General features: G+C 44.8%; 1 protein-coding gene across 4 annotated transcripts in view; it reads left to right on the top strand.

The window, feature by feature from the left end:
* RAI2 (retinoic acid induced 2) overlaps window positions 1-20,543 on the top strand; it is a 44,877-nt gene that overhangs the window by 8,799 nt on the left and 15,535 nt on the right. The window contains exon 1 of one of the 4 annotated variants that reach the window (XM_088160239.1): window positions 6,711-6,850. The exons of the other annotated variants lie outside the window; for them this stretch is intronic. The gene's annotated coding sequence lies outside the window, so the exon portion shown is untranslated. Of the gene's footprint in view, window positions 1-6,710; window positions 6,851-20,543 lie in introns of those variants that run through there. 4 annotated transcript variants of the gene reach the window in all.

Consider the following 20,543-nt stretch of genomic DNA (forward strand, 5'->3'; position numbering starts at 1 on the left):
CCAGGGTACAGCTTTGGGTTTGGACCAAGCGGCTCGAGGGAAGGACTGGATCCGGTTTGTGTCCATTATTTCCACTCCTGCCCTTAAATGATGGTGAGTGACTACTCTGGTGATACTCCCTGTGCCTCATGAATCTCAGTCACTCTCTTCTGAAAGGCACCCAGCCTGTTTTTGTGGATGCTGTTGAACAAGACAGATTTGCTCCTTTCACTTCATGACATCTGCCAATATAAGGGGGGTTTAAAACAAGGGAGAAAACCACTAAAATTTCTTCAAATCCTTCTTCCTACTGGTGGCTAGTGGCTCATCAGGGAGGCTTCAGACTGCATCCTGTGCCAGCCCCATGCCCTATCCCAGAGCACACCCCAGCCTCATGGTGTCGAGTCTCCCAGTGCTAGCTGTGGCTGAGCCATGTGTGACCAAGAAAAGGCAGTGCTGCTGTTCCCATACCCACATCTACCTGCAACCCTTGGGCTCCCTGGGCAGGGCAGCTGCCCAGAGCAGAGCATGGGGGAAGAGAAGAGCTGGCAGCAGCTTCCTCAGGGGAGGAAGATGCAGCCCTCAGCCCTGCCCCTGCACAACAGCATCAGGTATGTCCAAGGCTGGGATAAGGGATACTCAAATCTTCTTCTTCCCCAAGAAGCAGCAAGCTCTCCTAAGCATCCCTTCCCTTCCTGGGTGCTCAAAATGTTTGTCTGACAAAAAAAAAGTAGGAAAAATGACAATTGCTCATATGCTTTTTTCCAGCGTGAAAATGTATTTTTCATTTCAAACTGAATGGATTCTGAGTTGAATCTGAGTAGAACAGACTAGACGGTTTTATTTTTTCATTTTACCAAAATTGTTTTTAAATCACTCAACCCAAATACTTCTTTTTAATTTTTTTACTCCGGCCTTGCCACTATAGCAAACAATTCCATTATTTGCATAGCTCTAATTGCAGTGATTAAACAAACACAGCAAACTCCGACCCTTTGCAGAGCCTCATCACAGCCCCACAGCCAGATTGGTCTGTATTTTGTCAGCAGAGAGGGAGATGTGGCTTTGTGTAGACTGAAAATAAATTACGGACTTTCTGGTATTTTTTTTCCCCTCCAAACTGATACACTATCAGTTTGGAGAATGAATAATTTTACCTCTTCTGTTGCTAGTGGGCTGAGAGATATCTCCCTATTGTGAACCTGGTACAGTTTAAAAAGCATTTGGATTTTCAGTGCTTTGTTCACATGTCACGCATAAGTTGCAACCTCTGTTGCTGTTATTAGAATAATGTGTAGGGTTGCTACTCTGTTAGTAATACCTCTATTTACATAAAGGAAAGAGAGACAAATATCTACATCTGTTTGGAGTTTTTTTCTGTGAAGGTGGTGGGTACCTGAAGAGAGGGTTAAGGAAAATTTTACCTGACTCCAGTTCCATCAAATAGGAACAAACAATTATTTGGACATTTTTTAATGACATTTATTTATAGCAGGTAGCGCACAGGCGGCTGCTATTTCTCAGCGTGCTGGAAGAATGTTCTCCAGATGGTGCTTGCTGTTTATGCTTTTATTCACTTCACTCGAGCACAGCAGCACTCTACACAAAACATGGAGAATTGGAAAATAAAAACAATTATGTTTTTACAAAGTGCCATGTGATTTGCAGAAATGTCTGGGTTGACTGATGAGCCGTGCGTGGGGGCAGCGGGGGGATCACGCCTGTCACAGGAACCCTGAGCCCCACACGGGTCACAGGCTGCCAGCAGCACACCCTGCTCTCCCTAGAGCTGCTGATCCTACCCTCTGTGTCTGTGCCTCTCCTGCCTCCCTTTTCCTGCACAGGGATTTGAGTGAATGCAGGAAAGGCTATTATTTTAAAGGCGGTATTTTTTTGGGGTTTTCTGTGCCTGTGCAGCCCCAAGGTGAGAGAGACAAAGCATTTCATAAATCTCACCTGTGCCATCATATTCCTTCAGCTCCTAATCTCACTGAAAAGTATTAAGGCTTTGGCTGGTCCAGCTGAAAGCAGCAGCTAAAGCCAAGACTGATGCCCAAAGGGAGCAGCGTGCTCCATGGTTTCTGTTGGTTGCAGTGGTGAAGACAGGTAGGTATCCAAATGGTTGGCCTGCTCTTGCAGGCTTTTGTTGTGCAGCTTCTGCAGGACCACTCACACAAAACATTTTCAGAGTGGAAGCTTTAAATAAAAGGCTCTGGAATCTAATTTTTTAATTATTATTTAAAAACCTTGGGAAAATTGGGAAAATAACTCAGTTATTTAACAAACTAGCCAAAAAAAAAAACCAAAAAAAACCCAAAACCCAGGCAACCATAAAAATAGGTATTGACAGGCAGAAAAAAGGTATTTTTGTTATTTTTTTATAAATATATCTTAATGTATGTGTAAAAGAAATAAGTGTTTCTCACTTCTACTGAAAAAGAACATGAAAATGTCAAACCCACAGCACCTCGGGGCAGGTTTTCAAATACCAAAAAACATGCCAATTTTAAACTTGGGAACAGGACACAGTTATTATTTCTTTGAGAACATGAGCCTTCAGATTCCTTTGAAATCTAGTTTAAAGCCAGCAATACTTTTAGTGAAATTAAATTTCGAGAAATTAATGTGTGAACAGCTCAACTGGTTTTGGGGTTTTCTCTGGTAAATGGGCAGTGCTGCACAGCGCTTCAATTCCTCTCCCTTGCCCGTTACCCAAGAGACAGCCCTTTCCCAAGCAGAATTCTTGCTACATCAGCTCCATGCTGTTTATCCTCTGTTGCTCCCTTGGCAGTTATTATTTCTTAATGTGTTAATTGTAGTTCCTGGACCCTTGTGTGTGAGGGTGTGTAATGCTCATGGTAATGATGCCGACACATTCTCCAGTTCCTGGAATCGCAGAGTGAAAAGCTGAAATATGGTTTGGGCATAGGGCATCCAGTAAGAGAAGTCAATTAGAAGAATTCAAATAGCATGACAAGAATAAAGTGGGTAGTGGGGAAGAGTAGGCATTGGGTTGGGGTGGGGGTTTTTTAGGCTAATTCAGTTATTCCTTCTATGGCTCTGGCTGTGTGTGATATATATATTTTTTAATTAAAATGTGAATTATGTCACTTGCTTTCCACCTTTTAACAGTATTTCACAGAAAATTTCATTCCTAATAGCAAGTAGTCAGGGGTAAGGAATGGCTTTGCTGAGTGATGGGGATTGTTAATTATTAAAAAGAGACCTATGAATTTGAAACAAATTAGACCTCATTAAGCCTAGGTCTGATTCCACACAGACCAGCAGACATGAAAAAGCCCATCTAGGAGCATGAAAAATCCCACTTTTTAGCTGACACATCCCTCTAGTGATGCTCCTGGGCTGGCTTGAGGTGCATTTGCTTGTTTGGTTTGTGTCAGAGATCCCTAGTCTCTCATCTCTGTTCAAAACCCATGGCTCTCTCGGACCTTTCCCATTTCCCTTCCACTTCTCCCATCACCCCCAGCCCACCTGCACACAGGACTCCCACCTCCCTCTGGAGGTGGCTGCTGGCCAGCAGCAGCTGGAGCCCACCTGGCTGGGAAGCCAGTGCCTGGACAATGTCAGAGTGGACCATATTGATTACTCCAGGTCTAGTGAAAGGAGGAATACAGGAAAACTCCTTTTCTCATCCTTGATTTTGGAGGGGAGGGTCTTCACCATAGACTTCTCTCCATGGCTAGGCTGGCAAACCCTGTAGGATACATTTATTTGTTCTCATTTACAGAGGTAGGGGTTTTATTTGTTTGTCTGGATTTATTTTGTTATCCAAACTCATTGGTGACTTAAGTTGTTTGTACTTAGAGTTTCTCTGTGGGACTTTAGCAAAAATCCAAAGGGCTGAAGTGCTTGTTGAAGTCTACCCTCAACCTGTGTAACCGTGCTATGTTTTGAGCTGCTTTTTTGAAACTTTTTGAAGGCAATGGGTGAGTACATCTGCAGGTGAATCCTAATAAGGAGAGTGAAAGGTGGCCTTAAATGATTGTTTTAATTGTATGTTCACAGGCAAGCCATGTATGGGCTTTGCTGTCTGGCTGAGACATCCCCCACATCTTCTCTGGCATTACAGGCAGTGACACACTCAGATCAGGAGAAGAAACGCCCATTCTGCTGGCTAGAAATCAGCAATAACATTTTGACATCTGTGCAACAGTTTAAAATGAATTATTCAGCACATAGATCGTGCTGTTTGAGCAGCCAGCACATCTCTGCCCATTTACTACTGTCAGTCCGTGGTGGAGATACCATTGATGCCAGTGAGAACTGAGCACATGGGCTGGGGGTAGGTTTTGGCCCATAGCCTGAAACAGCATTTGACAGCACCCCTGCAGAACATGATAGGAATAATCTGCTTTGCCACCAGCAAAGACCGAAAGACAATGCCAGTCTGTTTCTTCTCTTAGAGTATTTTGAACACATTCAGATCTTAGGATCTTAAGAATTAAAGCAATAATTAACTGTTTGACTGTTTGAATTTCGCTTTAAAGAGTGAGACTGGCATGTAATTTTGATTAAATCAATGTATTGCATATGACTCTACAGAAGCCCTGAGCATCTCTTGCCTACTGGGAGTAGAGCCTGAGCACAAACTGGCAGCAGGTCCAGGCCAGTCTCCAGCTTGTGCCAACTTGGGGAGTTAAAATGAAGCAGTATCTAATCCCTGTCAGCAAAGAAAATTCATAAGATTCACGATGTCAGCAGCATCTGATTTGGAAAAACAAGCTGAAGTGCTGTAAGAACACTCTTTGGGGAACTGCAGATGGGGAACTGGGAGGAAGCAGATAACTAAACACCAGTACACTCCTTCCCAGCTCAAGACAGGCATTGAGGAGAGAAAGTGGACATTTATCTTGTGCTTAGCTTTCTGATTCAGCAAGGTCATCTGAATTAAAGTGTTGTATGTGTGGTGAGAGTCTAACATCTGTTATTTCACAGGATGTGTGTTCCCTGTAGCTGCATTTTTAAAAATAAAATGCAGAACACAGTATGGAAATGTTCTGTGCTATGGGTTACTGTCCTTTCCTTGCCCTTCTTTAAGGACTGTGTTGTAGCTGTCCACTGATGCTTATCTCACAGGTGACAATTCAGGAGCACTCAGACAGCATTGCAGTGCAGCAATATCATCTGCCCATCATTGTCCATGTTTTTCAGTTAGCCAGCTAAAAATGCCTCTATTCCTACCTGCTCTTCTGTTTGTGTGTAAGAAGTAATACCCTACTGTGGAAGGAGCTCGGTGCTGTACATGAGAAGGCAAGACATATTATCCATGTAACTGTAAAACAAATGGCTGGTATAATGAAAGTTAAGCAAATCCTTATGTCCCCTGAAGTCAGTGGAATTTAAGCATATAGTTAAGTCTTGCTTGCAGTAAGGGTATATCCTCTGATAGCAACACTGTAGCTGTAAGGTTTTTTGGACCCCTGTGTGTGTATAGCTTTATTTGCAGAATCCCCAAGAGCTTGGCAATTAGCTGAAAGATGTGGAATTGTGCTGTGCCGCACGCAGCAGTGCTGGATGCTCAGGTGTGGTGCTTTGGCAGGAGGTGGGACCTGGCTCCTTCAGCCAGTCCTTAATGGGAGTGGTTCTGCTGCTGCAGCTGGGTGTGAGCTGGGGTGTGCAGCCCTATGTGGGGACATTTTTGTAGGGTCTGAAGGCTGTTCTGGCTTTTGTAGGGCTGCCATCACCAAAGTGTCTGAACCTTCTTCTTTGATCCACTCACCATCACTGTGCTCCCCTGGAGCAGGAGGATGTTGTCCCCCTTGGGCAGGGAGTAAAAGAGGCACAGAGAGATGTCAAACCTGATTTTAATGGTTATCTTTGTGTCAGCATATGTGGAGACATCTCTGTGGGAGGGTTCCAAACCTCCTGTCTGCATGGTTTGGACCTCGTCTGCTGTAACAAACTTAGTCCAGAGTGGCACCGTGTGGGAAGCTCATGAATGGGGCCACAGATGTTCATCTGCCCTGTGTCAGAGCAGAATTCAAGGATGTGCCTTGCTGGTGTAGGTATGGGGGAAGAGGGGAATGTGCAGTCCAGAAAAACAAGGAGTGGGTTAAATATCTCAAGTAATGTATGTATGAGGGTGAAGAAGGCTACCTGGATTTATTGCTACTTGATTGGAAGGATGTGTGTAGCCTGTGTGCATCCATTAATTAGTGATGCAGTTGCTCCATGCTGGTACCAATAAAACCTTAATAGTACATGATACCAGCCTGTGATTGCTTCCTTTTTCCCACATCCCCTTGTGAGGATGTGTGTATATCAGTGCAGCTGTGCACTGTGTACAGTGTGGATGTGCTGTGGCTGTGTGCACAAGAAAAGGACAGTAAAATAATTCAGCGGGTTATTACCTCCCATGTGATTTTTCCAAGTGTTTATAAAAGGATCTTTGATATGCAGCACTCTTTAATGTGCACAAAATAAGCAGAGTTGTTTTCTCTCCTTTTCCTGAGACATATTAATTCTTAAAATGGCTCCTGAGCAGGCTTTCCTAGGTACGTGTAGCAACTGCAGCCCGATGGTTTAGCAACAACAACAACGAAAAAGGCTGTCCCCAGTTTCCTTTATATGCACATTGTGCAGCTTTTCAAGCAGTGCATCAAACACTGCTGGCTGGAAATTTCCAGGCCCATTTCCTCCTGCCTGGTGCATGCTCATAAAGCAAGATTGTCTGTATGGTCTGTAGCTGCAGTACTGCAGAAAGTCAATAAAGAGCTGACCATCTCACCTCTATCAAAAGCAGTTGAGAAGCCCTGCCTCATCTGCCTTATTAAAACTGCACTTGACTCCTGCAGAGAAACCTAGTTGGAAACCTTGAAGAGGAGGGATAAAAAAGGAGTCTGAAATTGCAGTGAGTATTCTACAGCTAGGTCTTGCAGTAAGGTTAAAGAGTGCATATTGTGAAATAAACCAAAAAGGCAGTTTCATTTAAAAAGGGAAAATGCCTGAATTTAATGCAAGGAACTTCTGACTTTTCTACCTGTACTACAGCACAGAATTGTGATTAGTTATTGGAGCAATGAGGAGATTTAACTAGCTCCCTAATGGATTTGTATTTTGAATTACAATATGTATATGCCTACCTATGCATGCATGTTTATGCCTGTATATGCATTTGTGCAGGAAAAGGCATGATGTAGAAATAGATGCAAGAAGTAGAATTTGTAATGCAACGTGTCTTTGAGTGTGTGTTTGAAAGGATGTTTGGGTTTTTTCTTCTTTCCTTTATATAAGAGTAATTGATTAAATGTTTGCCAAGCTTTTAGTAGTATCTGCTAGGAATCATCACCCTCACCTTCCCCAGGCGTGCCAGCTTTTTTTCACCTTGAAATGAAAAAAGAGAGAACTTGAACAGAAAGATCATTGCTTTAGCTTAATATTGTAAGATTTCAGAGATTGAATTTTCTGATAGTAATGAAATGAACCCTGAGTTGTGCCATGAATTTGATTGCAGTTAATTTGATTTTTGAGATGCTCAACAAAGCTTGCCCATTAGCTTTAACCTCACATACTTTGGATTTGTACAAACTGATATTTTTATGTATATATGGGTAGAGATAACATGGAAATCTCTCTCTGGTGGTTCGGTTGCTTGTAACAATTACTGTCACTGAGTACTTATTGTCTCTAGGGCTGTTGGAAGTAGTATCCTTTGAGTTGCTGACCAATAATCCCACTATGTTTACTGCTTTCATGGTGCAGGAATAGTTTTCCTTTTCACAAGGAAAAATACAGCTGAACATCTCAGCCAGGAGACACACGCAGACTCCATCCTGCAGTTTTTTCCAGTTCTCACTGATCTTAATGAGCCTAGTCATATGAATAGCAGTGACTCTTGTCAGAAAGGAGGTTTTTTGGCTGAAACTCACCATTTCTGTTTATGTGATTTGCCTCCTCAGACTTCAAAGTGAATGTACTCTTCTTGCTAGTATTTGCCAAGAGGCAACAACTGTGGGGTGGGGGTATTCCCCAAGGTGGTCCCAAAGTCTGGCCTGTTCTCCTTACATGATTTATTCTCAGTCAGCAGTCGATAAGATGGTGGGAGATGGCCTTTTATATATATGTGTATATAAATAATACCAGCCACAGATAAGAAACTATTTGGTGATGTCAGAAAACTAAAGACATAAGGCTACAGATAACTGTAATTGTGTTATGGAGTTGATCGTGTGTGGGAAAAACAGGAGGGGAATTCTGCTGCTGGGAGAAGATTGGTCACTATAGGGAAAAAAATACAGAGGGTGCAGTTTCCAGAACACGGGAGAAACAAGACCAGGGAGGGAAGAGATCAATGGCAGGGGCACACAAGTTGGGAGTGATGCCCAAAGTTCTCCAGGCAATGGGCAAAGGGTTGAGCTGTGAAGGAGATTACAGCCATGAGCTGCTCCTGGGAGGTCCTGTGAGCAGGGGGATGCAAAGTCTCAACACAAGCCAGGGGATATATGACTTTGTGATGTGTGGAAGGGAAACTGCCCATAGATGGAAAAAGGGTTGGACACATGATTGGAAAGGAAGCGTTTCGTCTGGATCTGTGCCACCGAAGTACACGTCAGGAACTTGTGGAGCCAGGAACCAGGCTGTCTCCTTCCAGCTCCATCCCCCTCAGCAAACTGCTGCAGGTTCATTTCCTGGCCCCAGCACAGCCCTGCTCCTCACTTGGGTGCTTCTGTGTCCCATGGAGGGCTCCTGGAGGGCATGGTTGGCTGCTACAGGAGCAAGACCAGGGCATGTGCCAGTCCTCTCCTATCCACCTGAAATAATCTGGCCTGGGTGGAGTGGAGCACCCGCACCAGGGCTAATCTGAGAGTTTGGCAGGGTGAGAGGCCAGGTACCAGGGTGTGCCTTTGCAGGGAGCAGCCGTCCTGCAGGATGCTGGCATGCCCACAGCTCTGCAGCATCCTCTTGGATACTGCCAAGTCACAGTCCAGCAGTCTCCCCTGCTGACTGCATGGCAAGGAAAGGTTTTGTAATTCATAGCTTACTATTTTATAGAGTTTCAGTTGTTCTTTAAATTCTCTTCCCTCCATTCTGCTTTTGGTGGCCCCACCTGAAGGCAATGTGTGCAGTTATTTTGGTCAGAATTAGGCAAACCCATTCAGCAGCAGAGAAAAAACATTAAAGAGAAAGCATTGATTACTTCCCCAGAGAGTCCCATAATACCAAATTTAGCACAGAAAATCGAGGGAGGGGGCAGAAACCTCTTTTTGCAAGGTGCCCTGGAAATGCTCAGGCAACAGAGACCATTAAAGCACCTTCTTGGCATGGAGCTGCCCGTTCATGCCAGCTGTCTTGCCTCATGGTGGATAGTGCTGTATGCTCCATGAGAATCTGTATCCATGGGCTCCTTGCTACCAGCCTGCACCCGATGCAATGGAGATTCTGCATGTTCCCCGAGGGACACACCTTTCCCCATGGCTGAGGCTGGGAGCAGCGTGAATCCTCACCAAAAAGGATGATACAGCTTCCAGACTGCCATGAAGTTAGACCGATTCAGAGGCAGCATGTCCAGTGTCTCTCAGCCAATGCTAGCCAGAAAGGAAACAATTTTACACATCAGCAATTTTTTATGATTAATAATATTATCCTGCCTTAATTGAAAAATGGGTTGGTGCCCTCAAGAAGAAATTAAGCTGCAGGAATTAGTATCTAACCTCTTTATGATGAATGTGTATTTTTACACGCTGCATATTACTGACAGGGCTTTTAGAAAGAATCGTGCCGTGTACTGTAATAAAAAATTGTCCTGCATTGTTTGTAGTTGCGTGGCACCATTCTGTCTGGCTGACTTGGCTTTAAGAGCCTGAACGCTTGGGAAGAAGCAGTGTGAGGATGCTGAAATCCTTTTAGAGGGAATTTATGTACAAACAGGAGGATGATGTGTAGGCTCCAAGCTCTGCTATCAGTTGTTATTGCTGAGAGATATTCCCAGGGAGTCGATGCCAGACGGAGCATTAGCCATTGCTGGCCTCAGTGCCTTCGTGGGAAGTCAGTCATAAAGTCAGTGAGGGCTCCTGTTTGTGGGATTTTTAAACACCAGTGAATCATTTTACGTAATAAAGCAGTTGTCATTGGGTGAGTTTGTGTAAAGGTCTTTGTGAACCGCTTTCTACCAAAACAAAGCTTCAGAAGGAGAGACAGGCAGTGCCGAAGGACAGGGAGATTTGTTATGCCGAGAGCAGAGCTAGCAGTTCCACTGTGCTGAGGTTTGCCAGGCACCCAGCAGGAGCAGGGAGCTGTCGCCTGTGTCTGCCAGTCTGCCTGCAACCAGGGGTGGTCCTGGGGACAGGGCGAGTCGTGACTTCAAGGCATCATGCTCCTTCCCTGTGTCCTGGGACTTTGTTCCCCAAAGAATCCAGGATGAAAGAAGATTAGAAGGTCTAGGTCTCTCAGTTGAACAACTGGGGACAGAACAAAATCAATAAAACTGCTTTCAACTATACTGCTGCCCTGGCACCATCCACATCTCCTGCAGGTTTCTTGGAGGACCATCATTTCAGCAGGAGACTCACATATAATGTGACATGTTTCAAATGCCTTGTTCTCTAAACCTAAAACACTTAAATCAGCTCTCATAAACTTAAATATTGCTTACCCAAACCTTTGAATGTTGTGTGTCAAATCTCCCTGGAAACACACAGTGAAACATAGATGTCTGTGGTGGAATCATTGGTACCTTCCAGGGTCCCTGAGCAGAAGGGTATAAGGAGCCTCCTCCTCCATCCTGGAATACTGGGAGGATTCTCATGGAGAAATATGTACTTGGGTGGTGCCATCTTTCCTTCATCCTGGAGGGAAACCTGCCCACAGTTTAGGGCTGTGTACGGAGGAGGAGGGTCTGGGCAAGGAGCCAGGAGTATCTGTGGATAGGGGGATCACACTGGCTTTGCAGGAATGTGTGGGAGCACAGTGGGAGCAGCCTGGGCAAAGCTGTCCTTCCTTGCTCCTTCTTGGCCACAGCCCCTCGGACTGTGCCTGCCATGGGGACTGTAGCATCCTCCCAACCCTGCTGAGAGGGTGCTGGGAGGGCTGGGGCTGGCAGTGTTTCCCTGGTGCCACACTGCTTCCCTGATCTGCTGTCACTGCCTACGTAGCCAGGTCCTGGAGCATCCTCACACCCATTCTCTGGCATCTTTAAATTTGTAGCTAAGGTCTTCTGACTTACCTCTTCCTTTGTATTTCAGCCAGGTCCCTATTACAGCAGCCAGTGAGGAAGTCTGCATTAAAATGCTTCCTTCCATCCGTCTGTCCTCCCCTCCTCCCAGCCCCATCCTCCTTGTCCCTGGAGGAAACACTCATCTCTGCCAAGATCCTGCCTCACAAAAGTAAACAATATGAAATTACAATAAAATGTTTTGATTTGCTGGGCCTGACATTCAGAAGCTGCACAACAGAGACTTACAAAAAAGGATTTTCTATAGATAGCCAGTGTGAGAAAAAAATAAATCTCTTATATTGGGCGTTATTTAGATCCAAGCATCAAGGCAGTGTGAATGGGGAACAGAGGATTTTGTTGCCAAACCTGAAGGTTCTTAGGAGGTTTATGCTGCAGCATCTGTCAGCAGTTTTCTGCCTGGCATCTGCAGTGACTGGCCTTTTGCACAGTAATGTCAATATTTGGGACTCTTGTCTCTCTGTGTGTATATGTACTGTTGTTGCTTGATACTTTAAGACTGGGTAGTGTACTGAAAGCCCTCAGAAGGAAATAGATGAGCTGAAACTTGTTTCCTCCAGGGCTGTTCCCCATAACTCAGAAGAAGGCAAACAGAAGTGGAGGTGTAATCCCTGAGAGATGAGCTTCCTTGGGCACTTGTCAGTTTAGCAGGCTGGGTAATCTGTGCTGTCATCAAGATTTGCAGATTAGCTCTAGTGAAGCTAGTTGGCTTTGACATTTCATTAGGGAAGTTTTCCATAGTTTTTCATCTTTTGTCTTGGGGTTCTAAATTATGGCTGATGTAGCCTTGTTATGCTTACACCTTCTAACATTTATGCAAGTTGGTGCTGGGGCTGCAAACATCTTATCTGCTGAGAATTTTTTTAAATCATTGCTTGTTTATAAAAGACTAACTGGGTCAAAGGCTAATTTTGAGAAGGATCCGCTTTCCCCAGTGCTAACCAATAAATTTTCATCTGGATATCGTAAGTTACCCAACCATTATCTCCTGAAATGGGGATAAAAGCAAACACCATTTATCCTATAATCTGCAAATATTTTGAAAAGTGAACTGGAATATCAATAAAAGGTCTTATCAGAAAGGTCTTGTGAGAACTCTTAAGGACTTTTGTTTAGAAAGGAAAATGTTAAATTTAGAGACAAGAGCTGTGCAGATGAGGAGGGAATATGTACAAGTGACAGCATTGTAAATTGTCTTAAGGGTTCAAGGGACCGAGGAAGGACACTGTGTCCTGAAGTCACTCCTTCTCAGAGATGTCTCTGCTGATAAGTGCCAGTTGTTGTTCCTTGTGACAGTGATCGAGGGGGACAAGGCGAAGGATCACCCTGTGGGCTCCTGCAATGGTGAGCAGAAATGGGGATGTGGCCTGGTTTATTTATGAGGGCTGGACGTGCCCTCACTCTTCCACTTGCTGCAGAGGACAGAGCTGTGTCCTTGGAGCTTCAGTGGCTGTCCCTGTTTTCCTCTGAAGTCCCTTCTCAGATGCCCCCTCTGGAGAGTTGCTGCCCTGAGGGCCGGGAGTGTGGGCTGTGCAAGCCTTGGCCAGTGGGAAGTGTGAGCTGTGGGCACTGTGAGCCATGGGCACTGTGAACCATGGGCTGTGTGAGCCATGGGCACTGTGAACCATGGGCTGTGTGAGCCATGGGCACTGTGAGCCATGGGCTGTGTGAGCTGTGTGAGCCATGGGCACTGTGAGCTGTGTGAGCCATGGGCACTGTGAGCCATGGGCACTGTGGGCTGTGTGAGCCATGGGCACTGTGGGCTGTGTGAGCCATGGGCACTGTGAACCATGGGCACTGTGAGCCATGGGCACTGTGAGCTGTGTGAGCCATGGGCTGTGTGAGCTGTGTGAGCCATGGGCACTGTGAGCCATGGGCACTGTGAGCCATGGGCACTGTGGGCTGTGTGAGCCATGGGCACTGTGAGCCATGGGCACTGTGAGCCATGGGCACTGTGGGCTGTGTGAGCCATGGGCACTGTGAGCCATGGGCTGTGTGAGCTGTGTGAGCCATGGGCACTGTGAGCCATGGGCACTGTGGGCTGTGTGAGCCATGGCACTGCGGGCTGTGACTGTGGTAAATGTGCTGCAGAGGCAGCACTCTGGGGACAGCCAGGAGGGATGTGTGGCACAAGGCATTCAAGGCAGGGATCATTGGGGACACCAGGCTCCATTTTTCAGAGGGACATCCTTTTCTCTCTCTGGCCACACTGTTTCCTCACTTCTGCCTCTCTCCCCTTCACTGGTGCTGTCTCACATCCTTTGCTTCCCTGTCAGCCTTCTGTCCCACAGGTACTGTTGACAATGGCAAGTGGGCTCTGGCACCTGAAATCCACCTTAATGCACTGCATTGTACTTTGTTGCAAAACCATGAATGAAAGCCAAACTTTAGTTTAAAAATATTTACCATGCTATACTCCAGCTGGAAAATACAGAGTTAACGTAAGTGTTGGACTGTGTATCTTAGGGTTTCAGTGATTTATCATCAATTATGTCATTGTAAACTGAAGGTGAAGTTACACCTTCCTGAGTCTGGGATAACAAATGATTCAGCCGAACTTCTGCTGGGTACTTCTGTTTGAATTACTTTCACTGGAAGAAAAGGGTGCAACCAGTAAAAACATCCTGGACTGGGCACCTTGCAACTGCATAGGTTGGTTTGGGATAAATTAGCAGTCCCTGCAGCGTGTATTCCTGTGATCCAAAAAATGGAGAAATGTTAAAAATAAAAGTTTTTGTGTGTCTATGTGCCCATGTGGACACATAGACACATGCTGTTCTTGTCAAAGGTAAATATCAATTCTGATTATCTTAATATTGATGTAGCAATTTAGAAATAGCTTTCCAAGAGAAGGTGTCTGCAGTGTTACATTTACCAGCGTAATGAAATCAGACAAGTTTTCAGTCCATAAATCACAGTACAGTATTTGCCATTACAATTTCTTTGCTTGTACTGAGCAAGCAACACTATCTAAAGAATTTTATTGAATCAAAATAATGAAATTGAAAATCTGTATTGACTCTTCTTTGGGTCTTTCATGTTCTTTTGTGCTTTGACTTGGGAATAGATTTTGTTTCTTTTTCGGACTCAATTTCCATAGTTACTTTATTTCTCACGTTGAAGGCTGTCTGTCAAATCTTACAACCTCGTGTCATAAATCTCAGGATGCTCTTTGTTTACTGGCTGCAGCATAACACACATTTTCTAATAATCTTCATTATTATGCTTATTTGAGAATTTGAAGCACAAAGTGGGTCCAAGCAGACCACAGGAATCTGTGGCTTCAAGGCAACGAAAAGAAATTTCTTAATGGCTTAGTAAGAGATAATATAAATTTAAAGTTGATTTTTGGTCATCACAAGAAATACTATTGCTTAGGAATGGCTTCAGTGCAATATTCTTTCCTTCTAAAAAGCAAACTGCAGGGGGATTTGTGTATGAGATTGACTGCAGGCAGAAAATGGAATATTTTTTTCAAGAGCTTTAAACATTCCGTGCCATTTTTCATTCCACACAAATGCAGCTCCTGCAATTTTAGCTGAGAACAGTTTTGCATCTCACACTGTGGAGGTGCCCTGGGACTCCACTGCTTGCCAGACACTTTGTTTGAGCATTCAGTCCAAATCAGACCTTCACAGCTGGATTGTGGAGAGCCCATGGAGGCCTGTAAAAGAGCATGGTCTGCCCAAGTGCACCTGTTCACATGATCTGGCTTTCTGTGGTATGATCAAGACAAGCCTATTCTTCTCCAGCTTTCAGAATTATGAAAATAGATCACTTCCTCCATTGTGGTCAGAAGAATTTTATATCCATCTTTCTCAACTGTTTTTGAAACACAGTGGATGACCCTCAAGGAGTCTAATTTCTGCAAGATAAGGGCACTGCACAGCAGCTCTTTATTTGTCCCTGCTTTCTGTATCTTCCCTAACAAATTCAGTTTTCCACCAGCTCTACTTCTAGTGTTCTCTTGCAGCTTCATTCATCTTTTCCCTTAGGCCAGCAGCTCTAGGTTTTCTTCTTTCATTCACCCCTTCATCTTCCCTACATATTTTTTTGGGGGGGAGGAGGGGGGTTGTTCATTTGGGCTTTCTGTTTGATTGATTTTTTTAATGCCCAGAATTCTGTGTCTTGTGCTCTGCACCGTCTCCACTTTTCATAGCAGCACCATGTGCAGCCCCAGAATTGCATTCCCCAAACTCTGCTGATGCCACATTTCCATGTGCTACCACTTCCTTCCATTGCAGCTAGTCCTAGGAGTAAATCATGTCAGCATAGTGGCCTTTCCTGGGAGGCTGAGTGAAGTTTGAGATGAGTGGTAGTGTTCTGCTAGAAGGCGTTTGGTGACTGCTATCAAGTGGTCCTTTGATCTGGAGACAACTCAGAGGTCCCCACAGTTCTGTGATACAGATGTCAGAACTCTACACCCTTCCCTCTCTTTTTGCTCCTTGCTTCAGGTTTTTGGGACATGCTCTCTTCTGCAGGTGTCTGACCTGCTTTCAAAGGTATCTGCATCTCTGGGGTTGATCCAATACAGCTCTCTGAAGCTGCTGCACCAAAATCCACCAAGCTGAATTTAGGGTTTCACGACCTGTGGGACCTCATGTTAGGGCCAAATGTGTTGTTCCATAAGGACCAGCAGCTGACTTCCAAGGCACTTGTGGAGAAAGTGTTTATGCTTACTTGCACAAACCCAAAACCAACATTTAATTACTTCTTATAACCCTATTTTTAAGGAAAGAGATTCCAGTGATCTCAGATCATCTGAAGAATGGCATGGCAACCTGATCTGGCAAATAGGCTGAAAAACGTTCAGATGCTAGTGCTCACTCATCAGCACCATGATTGGCTCTGGGTTAATAATAGCTCCCTTTTTTCTTCATTTATCCCCCAAATTTACCCCCTAATGGAAATCATGCCTGTCACATGTTTAAAACAGATTTTCTTCACTGGGCGTATGGAGGAAGGTAAAGGAAGTGATAAATCTCTAAAAAACAATATGATAAAATAAATTCTTTCTTACTGGGGGGCTAGATATTGAGCTTTTTACTCCTTTGGAGTCTTGATCTGTAGCTGGCCCTGCTGACTGTGAGATGACTTCTGCTGCAGCAGGACTTGAAGTGGCAGAACTGCCCTCTTGTAGACACATGGGAACCCCAAAAACTGAAGCTGTAGATCACAATATCCAGTGAATAACTGGTGTGTTGTCTGTCAACAAGGAATAGATTAAAGGAACTGGGAAAAAAACAAACAAACAAACAAAAAGCAACCCCCCAAAACCTGGTACAAGTTGGTCCTGTCTGAAACAAACTAAGTAAAAACTTTGGGTTTTTGAGAATTTATGTCTTTCCTTTTCTTGCCTTCAATAATCTGAAGAAAATCCATCACCCTTCCTACCTGCTTCTGACACAAGAAATATTTTCTACTTAGTTATTTCCCTCTGTTAGCATTTGATCGATAACGGGATCAAACTGCCGACTACATGCTCGTTCCTTTCCTCCCCATGTTGCTGCTGGTTGGATATGGGGACTCATTAACTGAGGATCAGAGTGATGCAGCTGCTGTAACCTAATGTTTCTGTCACACCAGTACCCTGCTGATGGATGGGAAGTTGTTTAGTTTTCTGTCGTGGGGACCATGGGGCAGGTTGGGGCGGGTGCTGAACTTCTCATTCCACTCCAGTGCAGCACCAGGCATCCTCTGGCTGCAGTTCAGCAGCAGCAGTGATGTTATCTCCCAGCCTGCCCTCGTCCTTTGACCAGAAGAAAGGGAAAAGAGGAGGAAGGCTTTTGTTCCTGTGGGATGAACCACTCCAGAAGCAGCCACAGGATGCAGAGCGGATGCTTTCTGCTTGCAGTCCTCCCTGTTCCGTGGCAGACAGGCTTCAGTTAAAATAAACGAGTATTCCATGAACCTTTGAAGTGCTCTTGCCTTCTGAGTCACTTCCCTGTCACTGATGGGCAGTGTGATGCTGAGGGATGTTGCCTTGCATCACACAGATGTGCTCAGCCATTCAGGCCATTCAGCCTCCCACTTCATTTTCCACATGAATGGCAGCTTTGCCTTTCCTGACCAACATCTTTCTTAGGGTATTTTCCAAGACAGTGGAAAGCTAGGACCACTGGAAATGCAGAGAGCCTGGTGCCACTTCTGGCCTCTGAACGTTCCTCTCTGCTTTCTCTCTTTGCAGATTATTTGTCTTAGCAGAAGGATCTGGGAGCAATGCCATCAAAACAGGTTGTCTTCTCTGCTGTCTCTGTGATGGCCACTGCACAGATACAAGTGTGGCCTCTCAGGGCGAGCTGGCACACACACCAGCAGTGCTCCAAGTGAGCCAGATGGACTGCCACAATCAAGAATCACATTCTTATTCTTGATTTTACATCATAAAATTAAAGAAAATCCTAATTTTGTAGTGCCATGTTCTCTTTTCTCTACCTGAAATTGCCAGTTAGTGAAATAATTTGTGATGAGTCCAGAAGTTCCCAAAAGCCTAAGTGCCTTTTGAATAAAATTGCCTATAGGTCTGTTTTCTTCTTGAATCAGTCCAAAGAATTTAATTTGATAATGCTGAGATCTTTACCCTCCAAACTATATAATTATTTTAGTTTTAATTAAAGAATTTTTTCCTTTGCACTAGACTGAATCTTAACTGGCTTCACTAAATCTTCTTATGCTCTAAGTAGCAGTGACCCAGATAAACACATTTAAAAATGCAGCTATGAAACTACAGTATGTTGCCTTTGTAAGACGCAGCAAGAGAAAGACTAAAATAGTTCTCTACATTTACAAGGATAACAAGAAGCATTATATCTTTAAAAGCAGATTCATAGACCAATTTAAATTTTTCATATTACATGTACAAATCTGTACATGTACATGTGAAATTAAGTGTTGCTTAGTTTGGAGTCAGAAACTTAAGTCACAAAGAGGCCTATGAAAAAGATTGGTTATTCCTTTTGTGAATGACCTTTTGCATCACGACAAGGCCTTTTGGAAAACGAGGAGATAACTGTGTTTAAGAATGTATCATAATGCAGCCACGCTGTCAGGACCATATAGACAACCAGGGTAAGGTTGCATTTCTGTTTTCCTCAGTTCCCAAGTCTTCATTGGCTATTTGATGTAAAGTCAGATCTTTAGCTCCAGCTAAACCCAGCCTGGTGCCCACCAGCCACATAAAGTCAAGGTCTGGAGAAGGCAGCTTTTCTTCACTGGCTGTATCAAGGATGTTGCCGAAGGGCTTTGTTTAATGTTATATGGGTAAGCCCATTCTAGGGTCCTAAAAATTGGTCGGTGAAATAAGAGGATACTGCCCCTTGTTCCAGATGCGTATTTTGTGTGTCACTGTGTGACAAATGCTGTCCAGCATGCTCAGTGCCAACTTCACACTGTTGTTGGAGTATGCTCCAGCTGCCTTGTTCAGATCTGATTGCTTGTAAGCACTGCTGCTCCAGGAGCAAATGTGACCAGAACTTCTGCTGGTAACTACTGCCCAAGTCATGAACAGCATGGAAGGAGTTGATGGAACTCAGGAGTGCTCAGACTCGGCTCTGTGTGGTGGCAAGCTGGACACGGAGAGCTGGGCACCGGCAGGGCAGCTTGTGGGTTGTCCCTCACACCCCATAACTTGGTGAAATGCAGACCTTTCCACCACTTCTGGGGTTTTTTGGGTTTTTTAGACATTGGTGTCAGCTGTGTTTACACAAAGAAGAAATATACGCTATCGGGAACAATTGGATAATAAACAACCTTTAATTAGCATTGAAGATGCACAGAGACCTAATCCCTCAGTGCCTGTTTAGACAGCTAAACCCAAACATGTGCTGGTGGCTGGGTCCTGGAGAAACCTTCACCCAGAGTAGGGGCTGAATTGTCCTTCATCACTGTAAGGACTGGGCAGGGTTTGCTGGGTGTTAATTGTACTGAGTGTTTTGGGATCTTCAAAGACCCACGCCCAATGTATTTTTGGTAGCAGTATGCTCTCCTGCTTACTGGGGTTAGCAGTGAGCTGTAAAATTGTTATTGTCAGACAAAAAGTCAATGGATTTTATTGATTCTTCATGCTTTTGCAGCATTCTGGGAGAGCCTTTCCACTGGATATGGAGGATGCCTGGGGGTGGCAAGATGGGTGTGAACTGAGATGCATTCCCCGTGGCTGCATTCCATGTGAAGCTGTGGGTGCTGGCACTGACCTCATCAGTGAGGTCCATCCAAGGGCTGCCATCCCTCAAGAGCACTGGAGTTAACCTGCACAAAATGTTTTCTGGGAAAGATGGACCTTTCAGTTGCATCAGCCAGCCATGGAAATGCAAGTTGTTTGTTGCAGCCTGAGCTGTCCTCCCCATGGGGAAAACTGTGGATGCTGAGTTCAGGGCAGCTCTGGTGTCTTCTTGTTGTGAAGCACATCTCGGAGACTTTATGGTCACTATACTTGCCCTGATGGCCACTCTTAGTGCAGCCATGGCCAGCAGCTGTCTGCTTACCTTCTTGAACTGTGGACCATGACACCTTTTCAGGGAGGATTCAGTTGAGGCCATAAAGAGTTTGTGCTCACCAGGGGAGATGTGTCTCCTCTGGTTTGGTCTGTGCTGCCCAGATGTTTACCCAGCTCGACTGACAGTTTGGCACATGAGTATGTCCACTGACAGGCAATAAAAACAGTGCTTTTTCTTGGTTGCTGCCTTAGCTCTTAGGGTTTCTTTTATAACCCCTCTAGTGGTGTGGCTTGTTCCTGCTGTGCATCTCATATTGCAGACGCCTCTGGTTTCCCTCAGCCACCATCCTGGGCAAACACAGGCCAGCAGCAGCCCCTGGGAGACCAGTGTCATGGCACACACTGCTTCAGTACCTCACAGACAACCCATCCCTGCATGTGGGATGCCTAGATAAGACAGCCCAGCTGGAGCCAGAGAGTTTCTTGGGATAGTGTGGGACAGAACCGCATTTTCCATGCAGAGGACCTGAAAGGTGCAGCAGTCCTGGTCAGCAACTTCACCCCTTGAGCATCGGGCAAGTGCACAGACCAGATGCTGATTGTCCCACTGGAAGGGATGAGGGAGAGCTTTTGCAGGTGGCATCTGCCCATCCCCTTTGCCAAAAGTAGGCTCTTCAATGAGCACAGTTGTTTTCTTTAACATCCCATCAAGAAAATACAGAATATTTTGTAGGTCTCGGGTGCTTTTGCTGTTTCTATCTGCAAGGATGTAATTTTCATAGCCAAGCTTGCTACCAACATAAGCATTTGCCTGAAGCAAGAGGAGCATGTGCTATTTCTCACAATTTACACAGGCTATAGGCAGTTTTTATTCCCTAAAGTTACTATAGAATTAAAACTACTTCCTCCTTGTTTGCTATCTCCCAGGCTCTGTTGTGT

The sequence above is a fragment of the Sturnus vulgaris genome, chromosome 2 (assembly GCF_052056855.1).
Source record: "Sturnus vulgaris isolate bStuVul1 chromosome 2, bStuVul1.hap1, whole genome shotgun sequence".
In the NCBI taxonomy this organism is placed as follows: Eukaryota; Metazoa; Chordata; class Aves; order Passeriformes; family Sturnidae; genus Sturnus; species Sturnus vulgaris.